The sequence below is a fragment of the Marmota marmota genome, unplaced genomic scaffold (assembly GCF_001458135.2).
Source record: "Marmota marmota marmota unplaced genomic scaffold, marMar, whole genome shotgun sequence".
NCBI classification, from domain to species: Eukaryota; Metazoa; Chordata; class Mammalia; order Rodentia; family Sciuridae; genus Marmota; species Marmota marmota.
Window position 1 is genome coordinate 21,289,120 of NW_025999869.1, and position 10,381 is coordinate 21,299,500.

A 10,381-nucleotide genomic window follows, 5' to 3' on the forward strand; every position below is an offset into this window, starting at 1 on the left:
CTGCTTCCCTATAAGGGATTGGCACTAAGAAAGGCCAATAACTTGAAAGCACACAGGGAAGGAGGGTGGGCAGTTCTTTGACCGATATCCAGGGTAGCCAATAACTACAGGGGACTGCTCTCATTGGTTAAAATGTCTTCCCCTGGGCGGAGATCCGTTTTCCTTGCAGGAGCGGTTGCTCCACAAGGTGGGACCCGTGTACTTTGGGGAAGTAAACCCCAAGCAACTAGGAGGTGGGCACTGGGGAAGCCAAGAAAGGCCCACACCAATCACAATGCCGGAAGGAGCTGATTGACACGGGGGCTGGACTGTTCCAAAAAGGCAGAGACCCAGCGCCTCCTGGACCCTCTGTGGCGGTTATGAGGCTGACCCCGGTTTCTGTCCCCTTTCCTTTCTTAACTTCCCTTGGGTCCGGACCCTGAGACTCCTTCTCCTGCCTTTCCGCACAGTTTGGTACCCAAGGATCCAAATGGCAAAGTTTCTGTTTTTTTTTAATTTATCATCCTTATTACAACTTTTTTCATTTCCGTGCGCTGAGAGTACTTGCTGGCTCTTACCATTAGTCAGCACTATTGTTGGGCAACTGCTATAGGAAAGCCTAAGAAAAGAGTAGCTGTGTGTATGCAAGGTCCTGTAAAAAGGTCAGACGCGAAAGCTATTGAGTTTGAGAATTTGCATTTCCATCCGGTTGCTTCTTGGCAGGTGCTGCTACAGGTTGGCCCCATCGTCGATTCCTGGATCTTTCAGTGAAGTTTTTGGGGGTTGTTACTGAAAAAAAATGGCAGTTTTTATATTCTCCGATCAAGTTTTGGCCTCCATGCAACATCCTGTGCGTCACCACCATTGTCACTCCGTTTTCTTATTGCTGTGGGTGAGGGGTGCTATTACTTCGTGGCGTTATGCTTTTAAAAGGTAACTTGCCAAGTCCTATGCGGACATCCTAAAGATCTTCCCGAAACACTTCACGGGTTAAGGAGCCCCAACCCGCTTCTGTCCGGTCTCGGTATTTTGCTGGGCCCTCTGTTGGTCACCAGGAGTATTTTATGTGGAAATAGCTTTGGTTCCCACGTGCTAGACATGGACACGCCCCGGCCCCGTTGTCTTTCCAAACATCTGACAATGCGGGAGGGTCACCGGTTAAGTTTTGCTGCAATTTTTTTAAAATGAAGTAACATGGAGCGTACCTGTCGGCACAAAAGTAGAGGAGGCGCTCCAACCCAGCAGCAACCTGGTGCGACCCGGGCGATGCCCACTCGCGTCCTTCCAGGGACCAGACTCGGGTCCGAAACTCACGCGGGGAGGCCCAGGAGCGACATGAAAAGTTCCTTTGGCGGCCAGTAAGGCCGCACTTCCGCATCATTCCAGCTCATTCAGGCATTGAGATCTCCGGGTGCTGGGGTTGGAGTTGGTTGAAATGCAGTCGGGGTCACCTATTCAACAGTCAGACGCTGCGCTGACCCCGGAAACAGGCACCACCAAGTTCTGCAAACAGAGAGGAAACTGCGCACAGAGACGCCGCTGAAAGTTTTCTAGAGTTAAAGAAACTCCGAGATAGTGCTAGCCATGCCAAGGAACTTGGGCTTTAATCTGAGGGCAATGGGGAACACCTGAAAAGTTTCTTAAAAGAACGGACTAAGAGATTGCAACTTTTTTTTTTTCTAGATATTGTTTCCTGCATGGTTTGCCTCCTCAGTCATAGTCCACAGACTCTGAGAAGTCGTAGGAATATGCAGGTGCAGACACAAAGCCCAGCTTCATCTCCAACGTTGTGGAAAGGGACTGTACATCATGGGGCAGAGCCCTGTGCTCCCCTATGCCACCTGGACAGAGCCCGGGGAGAGTGACCTCCCGGGTTATCCACGTTGGAAGAGATTGCAACTGTTTTCCCCCAGAAAACTGTAAAACTTTATTGATAATTTTAGCAATCAAGGTTGTAATATCAAGACTGCATGCGTGGCTCTAGATTGTCTTCTTTTCAACCCACAATGGCACTTAAATTGCTTCTGGCATTTTAAGGGGTTCTACATTTGATAGAATTCCATGCTTGGCATCAGAACCATCTCAACCTTGCACTTTTGGCCTCACACAGTTCCTGGAAATTAGCTTCCAGGTCAGGCCCTTGAAGCTCAGATTTCAGATGCTCCTTCGCTTTCTCCTTCTTGACCGGGTGTGATACCCTGACTTTCAGGTGGGGTGGATCCTCTTGTTGAGGTTGTTCATCGCTGAACTGGGAAACGATAAGCTCAAGCAGATGAGAAAACTCTCTACCTATAGATTTGGATCTCAATATTATTTTTTTAACTGATGTTTCACATGACTGAGTCTCAGTTGGCTAAAAAGAATGAAAATAACCTGGGGCACTAACTCTCCTGGCCTATCGATAAGCACAGAAAGCAATAGCATGATGCATGCACAGTGGAGACTTCAGTTTCCTAGATGACTCCCGGAACTGTAAGGCTAATGAGTGCAGATGGGCAAAATTTTACATTTATGGATTGGTAATATAACCCAAGTGGCCTGAATTATGTACATTCCTCCAAAACAACAATACTTTTTAGCCACATTTGTTGATAAACACAGGTACCAAGGTGTTCTGCAGCATTATCAGAATGCTTGAAAACAAATGTTCATCAATTGGCAAATTTTTAGGTGATATGCAAATAATATTAAATGCAGCAGATTTAAAAATAAGGTGAAACTATACAGTTGGGTTCTGTCTCCAGTTGTTAGTTGGATTAACAATTGTTAATTGAGATTTCTGTAGGTTAAAATAGGTATATAAGTGTAGGGAAAGTGCTACATTTAAAATAAGAGTCATTAACCTCTAGGGAATCCACTAGATTGGGAGCAATGAAGCTAATGTGAAGGAAGGGGGAATGGATAATGGGGGAGAAGTTGGCAGGACATCTCAGATGCCTATTGTTGTCTCCCAGAGGAGAGAAAGCAAGTTGGCATTCTCCTGTGGTAGTTTCCCCACCCAGATTAGAAACCCTTGAGCTCCAGATGCTGGATACTTAATACTTGGTAAATGTTCCATGAATAACTTACCACTAATGAATTGTCTAAAGCAGTGGTTGGAGTAGGGGTGGGGGTCATGGCCACAATTGGGTAGGGGGGCTATTGGCATCTACCAGATAGAGGCCAGGTATGCACAGGAGAGTGACCCCATAACAACAACAAAAAATTATCCACCCAAAAAATCAACAGTGCTGTGGCTAAGAAACCCTAGTCAAGATATCTCAGTCTTCTAAGGGAAAGTCCCTGGCCTCTTTCTGGTCTTTTATCTCCACCACAAAGCAAAATCTGCAAACCCCTGCACAACGCTACTTCACCTTGCTCTTTCTGCCGGTTCTTCTCAAATCTCAGAGAATGGGGGGGGGGGGGGGGGGCGGGAAACATGAGCAAGACCTCAGAAGATAGTATGACAGGCAGTGAATGGGAAATATTAGGTAAGAAATCGTCTGATCAGTTTAACCCAACATAGTAAATCATTCGTGAAGGGTGATTAAAAATACTCACTGCAGTATTCTTTGTAGTAGAATGGAAATAGCTCAAATGTCTGACTACACAGGGCAATTAGAAACAATACTACAATGCAGTATATTTGCAGGGGATTCTCATGCAATCATACGGAAAATGAGAGCAGATCTACATGTTCAGTTATAGAATGATCTCCAGAAGATATTAAGAAAGCAAAGTGCAGAATATTAGGGAGAGAATGCCTAATAGCATTTGGGTAAAAAGGGGTAGAGGGATGACATTTTCTATTAAGACATGAGTATTGCTGTAGTTATATGTACACATTCCTGTATGGTTTTGCTGTATATGCATAAGTCACAGGAAACTGTTAATGATTCCTAACAGGGAGATGAACTTCAGCCAGGACAGGAAAAAGGCTGTTTTCATTCTGTACTCTTTGGTAATGTATGATTTATTTTTAATGTGTCTATTAGTTTTCATAAAAATTAATGTTAATTACAGATTATGAATAACATAAGGAATTACAATAGACAGATTTTGATCTTTAAACAGGATAGAATACTCTATTACCTCTTGTGGGTGGGTACGTGAAGGGTCTTGAAAATGAGGCATCAAAGTTGTAATCTGCCTCTTCTGGCCTGCTAACCTCTTTTCCTCTTGCTTCTTCCCAAAGATCCAAAGAGAACTTGAAGCTGCACCTGTACTCCCAGCTGCTGGGAAGGCTGAGGCCAGTGCTGCAGCCAACCTAGGCCACACAGTGAGAACCTATCTGTTAATTGGAGGGGAAAGTGCTCTCAAAGAGAACTTTACTGGCTTAGAAATTCATGCCTAATTGAATTTCCCCCTCAGGCTTTGACTGTCTGCAAATACATATCCTCAAACTGTGGGGCACTGATCATGAGCCAGGCTTCTTGCTAGTATTTTTGTCAAGAAAAAAAACCTCATTTAATATTCACAAGCCCCTCTTTTCCATTTCTCAAGTACAGAAACAAATTCAAAGATGTTAAGTAACTTGCCCAAGATCACACAACTAGGCCTAGAAGCTACAACTCTGATTTCCAAGTCCATGTTATTTTACCCACTTGTTAATACTGCCCAGAAGGAGGATAAAGCCCTGACTACAGGGACATTGTCTCCTGGGAAACTCCTGAAAGGCTGGGATTATTTTTCCCCCTTAGGCATGGCATCAAGTAATCCTACAGAGACAGATTTCCAAGTGGTTTGAAAGTTATGGAGTCCAAGACAAAGTCCTTTGCACATTTGGCACATATACACCTTTAGGAGTCCTTACTTCCTGTGGCTTAGACAAGGCTAAATAACATTGTGTCAAACACTACTACATGTCAGGCAGAGTGCCAGTCTATTTTTCCATTCATCCTCACAAAAACCAACTCCAGTTGAGAAAGTTTTGATGACTAACTCAAGATTACATTGCTTGGAAGTGGTGGAACTGGTATTCAGCATCAGGTTTTTTTGTTTGTTTTGTTTTTTAAAGACTTCTCCCAGAGGAAGAAGGGGAGAGGTCTTCCCTCTTTTTTATTTTTTAAGAGAGCAGATGGACACAACACAATGCCTTTATTTTTATATGGTGCTGAGAATTGAACCCGGGTTGCGCCCGTGCTAGGCGAGTGCTCTACCACTGAGCCACAATCCCAGACCACAGCATCAGGTTTTTATCACTATAAATTTGAAGCCCAGTCAGGCACAGTGGCTCACATCTGTAATCCCAAAGACTAAGGAGGCTGAGTCAGGAGGATCGAAAATTTGAGACCAACCTCAGCAACTGGGCGAGACCCTGTCTCAAACTACAAAATAAAAAGGGCTGAGGATGTGGCTCAGTGGTAGAGTGCTATATATATGCTCATTCCATCAAATTTTGAAAAATGATTACTAATGTCAAATGTTAGCAAAAGTGCAGGGAAATAATTATTATGGTTAATACATAATGTAAATTGACATGGTCTTTCAGAGAGCAATTTGAAAGCATCTATTAAGTTTTTTGTATGTGTATGGTATTGGGGCTCAAAGCCAGGGCTTTGAGCATGCTGATCATGTGCTCTACCATTGAACTATACCCCAGCCCTCTGAAAATTTTAAATCCACATATTGTAGGAAATAGAAATGCTACTTTTTGGTGTTCATTCTGAAGAAACTCTCCCATACATATAGAGAGAACAAAGATAGCATTGTTTGTAATTTTTAAAATAATAAACAGGGAAATAATGTCAACAAGGGAATAGCTAAATTTGCTATATTGTTTATGCAGCAATTGAGAGATAAATCTAGTTTAAATATATGCATAGGGGCTGGGATTGTAGCTCAATGGTACAGCACTTGCCTCTCACATGTGGAGTTCTGAGTTCCATCCTCAGCACCACGTAAGAATAAAGGTATTATATCCATCTACAACTAAAAAATAAAAAAAAAATGCATATCCATGTTTATGTATATTCATATACCTAGAAAATATATGTAACAACATTATATACAAAACATGAATCTCACCAGGCACGGTGGCTCACACCTATAATCCCAACCACTCAGGAGGTTGTAGAAGGAAAAACACAAGTTTAAGGCCAGTCTGTGTGACTTAGTAAAATAATGTCTTAAAATTGAAGGAAAAAAAAATGTTATAGGAAGCTGTTGTTTTAAACTAAACTACTGCTCTGGGCCCCAACAGACCAGGTTAAAAAAAAATGGACCCCTTTGGGCTGGGGATGTGGCTCAAGCGGTAGTGCGCTTGCCTGGCATGCGTGCCTCAGCACCACATACAAACAAAGATGTTGTGTCTGCTGCAAATTAAAAAATAAATATTAAAATTCTCTCTTTGAAAAAAAAAATGGACCCACTCATGCTAAAGTTCCAGTTACCAAGTTTATCTGACCTTCCAGAGAAATCAGGATTTGAGATAATAGCCAAATTTCTTCTATTAGCCTGTTTCAATTGTCATGATAATGAGATTCCCTCTGCCTTAATCCTTACACACCACCAAACAAGGTAACCTGAAGCAATCTGGTGTTAACTGACCCATTCTTTTTCTATTGCTCTGTTTCCCTGTGCCCATCTTACATGGAAAGTAACTTTGAAATGACTCATCTGCTTTTTGGTTTTTGTTTTCTACAGGTCTTTTCTGTCTTTAAAAGCAAACCCTTCTGTTCTCTGCTTATGAGAATACATTGTATTTTTTTAGTTTTATTTTTTAGTTGTAGATGGACACAGTATCTTTATTTCTATTTTTTTTTTTTCACCTGATGTTAGGGATCGAACCCAGTGCCTTACACATACTACACAAGCGCTCTACCACTGAGCCAGCCCCCAGAGAGCACATTGTATTTTATGGAACAAAATGTGGTCTGATTCTAGAGTTGAAAAGATCATTAAACTAAATTATTGTTTGATAATAGAAAAACATCTGAATGTATATACAACAATTTGATAGCAATTGCTATGTCTGTGAAAGAGAGTGATCGTAAGGGTTTTAAAGGCACTTTTTCTTTGTGTATTGTTTTATAATTTTTTTATATTAAAAAACTTTTTATATACTGTACAATTAAAAAAAATTGTCCTAATCCAAAAAGTAGTTGCTGGGTATTTATTGTGCACTAGTCACAAGGTTGAATGTTTTATGAGTGTTTTTATTTCTCACAACAGTACCAAGTAGATCTAATAATTACCTTTATTTTACAGGGGAAGAAAGAGGTTCACAGAGGTTAACTGCCTGAAATGCTGGAAAATGAATATGAGCTTGTCTCGTTAAACATACCTTTAAAACCCTGAAGTCTAGAGGACTCTGAAAGAGAATCTAAAAACCAGAGGGCAGCCAACAAAGGTTTTCTGACTCTTGGCTGCCGTGTTGGGAGTTCACTTAAGCAGTGTTGGGGACTGTGGTGCCCAGACAGTGCTTATCTAAAGTGCCCCGTGGAAGGCAGTCAGTGGTGTTGTCTCCTGACTTTGCTATTTCTCTTCCTTCCAGGCACCTGGGAGGATTATTATGCTTTCCTGACCCTTTAAAGATAGGCATAACAGGTCAGGCATAGTGGTTGCACACCTGTAATCCCAGCAACTCGGGGAGACTAATGCCAGAGGATTACAAGTTCCCGGCCAGTCTCAGAAATTTAGCAAGATCCTGTCTCAAAACAAAAGGATAAAAAGGACTGGGGATGTAACTCAGTGATAAAGCACCCCTAGATTCAATCCATGGTAGCAAACAAAGGTATGACTGGACTGGGAATGTGGCTTAGTGGTAAAGTATGTGAGGCATGGGTTCAATCCCCAGCACCATACCACACGCACTCAAACATACACAAATGTAGGCGTGACTATGTGCCCTGCTTTGCTAGAAAAATGTGAGTAGAAGGTAGATGTGTCTCTTCTAAGCAGATGGCTTGAGGAACTGGTGACTGATTTGTTGAGATCTTCCCTATCCCAACTATGTCCAGTGTCTTCATCCATGACCTGCTATAACAAAATACCACAAACTGGGTTTTTCGAAATTTATTGTATGCATAAGGGCCTTGATAAGTTGCCAAGGTTGGCCTTAAACTTGCGATCCTCCTGTCTCAGCCTCACTAGTTGCTGGGATTACAGGCATGTGCTGCCATAAGCAAAGGCATATATATATGAATTGTCATTACATTATTAACAGCATTCGATGATTGGAAACAATCTATATGTTTGTTAGTCCGGGCAAGTAACAAAGTATTACCAGCAGTAGGAATAAAGATGGGCTTACATTTCTCATACAACAAGTCTAGAAAACAGCTATGGCTGGCATTGGTTCAGTGTCAGACTCAACTGTGATTCTCCTGGCATTTCCTTCATGGTGACAAAATGGTGCCCTTTTACTCTACATATCAGTCACATTATAGTGTTCTAGGCAGGAAAGGGAAAGGAGTGGTGTATGTTTCCTTTATGAGGAAGGCAAGAGCTTTCCCAGAATGGGTATGGTGGCATACACTTGTAATCCCAGTGACACTGAAGGCTGAGGCAGGAGGACTGCAAGTTCAAAGCCAGCCTCAGCCATTTAGTGAGACCTTGTTTCAAAATAAAAAAGGATTGGGGATGTTGCTCAGTGGTTAAGCACCCCTGGATTTAATCCCTGGTACCAAAAGAAAAGCTTTCCCAGAATCCTCCTGGCAAACTTTTCTTTTGTATCATTGTCCCAGAGCCATGTTATGTGGGTACACCTGTGGCTGCCTGGGAGGGTGGAAAAGAAAGTATTAAGGGATCCCAGCCTCTCTAGCAGTAAGAGTAAAGAAATTGGAAGTGGGGCTGGGGATAAAGCTCAGTTGGTAGAGTACTTGCCTCCCACGCACAAAGCCCTGGGTTTAATCCAGCACATCACACAAAAAAAAAAAAAAAGGAGAGAGAGAAAAAAAAGAAATTGGAAATGGATATTGAATTTGTCAACCGATGATTTCTACCATAGGGACTGATGAAACAATTTATGGTACAACTGAATAATAGGACATTCATGGCATTAAAAAGAATGAGAGGGGACTGTGGCTGTGGCTCAGTGGTAGAGTGCTTGCCTTGCATGTGTCAGGCACTGAGTTCGATCCTCAGTACCACATAAAAATAAAGATAATGTGTCCATCTATAACTAAAAAAATATTAAAAACAAAAAAGAATGAGAGGGATCTATGTGTATTACTAAGTACAATTTCTAAGATTCTTATAAAGTGAGAAAACAGGGTTAAAGTTCAGTGCATGTATTTAGCAGGCCTTTTGTTTCAGATGGGGAGAGCCGAAATGTGGCTCAGTGGTGGAGGTAAGGGTAGAGTAGAAGGAAGACTTATTTTTACCTATACCATCTTGTGCTATTTGAAAAATTTTAAACTGTGTACATTGGAATCCTGCCTGTAATCCTGCACTCAAGTCAAGATAAGTTCTAGTAACAGCTGTAGTTTACTTTAAATTTGGGGGTAAATACATAGAATTTATGTATATGTTCACAGAGGAACTATAATCCTATACATCCTCTTCTTTAATAGATCTTCACCTGTCATCTCCATAATGCTGTATTCTCATTAAATTGCTCTTTCCTTCTCTTTGCTTAACTTCCCCCTTCTCAGTTCTCTAAGCCATACACTCTGACTTGGATTGCTTTCCTGGTGCACTACAGCCTTTGAGCTGGATTTCCTTTCTCTGGCCTGCTGCAATCTTGCTATCCCCAACCCCAGTGCAGTCTGCTAAGACCATCCACTTGCCTTTGCTGGACTAAGGTTGCCAGCATCATTGTTCTCCACCTTCTCTTTTTCCCTTCCTCTCTCCTTCCTCCCTCCCTTCCTTCCAGCTTTAGGAATTTCTGGCAGGCAGAGAGGGGGTAGAGGATCAAGGGGTATTTTGTCAGGAAAAGCAAACCCAGTGCCAACAAGGTGGGCCTAGCACTTAGGAGAATTCTTAGATTTTTTAGTGCCTTCCATGTGCAAGCATTGTGCTAAGTAGTTTGCACACATTTATTCCAATAGTACTGCAAAGAGGTTTCTTTGATAGAACAATGTACCCTTGGTTTGCCTGAATGGATCATGATATATGCCTGGCAAAATTTTCTGTCTCAGAAGGTTTAGATCAAAAATTGTATAATCATCCTAACTATCTCCATTTTATAAATGAGGATATTTAGGCTTAGAGAAGTAAATTACTCTGCCTAAGGTCATACAACTAGTAAATGATAGGGCTGAGATTCAAACCCTGGTCTGTTAAGATTCTGCTCTGTGTGCTTTCCAAAATTCGTAAGCCCTAACCCTCAATGGGACTTTATGTGGAGACAGGACCTGTGAAGAGGTGATAACAGTGAGGTAGTAATATGAGGTCACAATATGAAGGCCCTAAACTGACAGGGCTGGTGCCCTATATATAGGAAAGGAAGAGTCACCAGAGCTCTCACTCTCTGCTGTGT

At 42.0% G+C, this 10,381-nt stretch overlaps 1 long non-coding RNA gene and 1 other non-coding gene across 2 annotated transcripts; one reads left to right on the forward strand and one right to left on the reverse strand.

Annotated features, from left to right (window-relative positions):
- Positions 1-621: 621 nt before the first annotated feature.
- LOC125610558 lies at positions 622-10,381 on the forward strand. Its single transcript, XR_007340559.1, has 3 exons — positions 622-1,852; positions 3,156-3,159; positions 10,343-10,381. It is a non-coding gene; the product is annotated as an uncharacterized LOC125610558 (long non-coding RNA).
- LOC125610872 lies at positions 1,664-1,866 on the reverse strand. The gene has a single exon (XR_007340919.1). It is a non-coding gene; the product is annotated as a small nucleolar RNA SNORA73 family (small nucleolar RNA).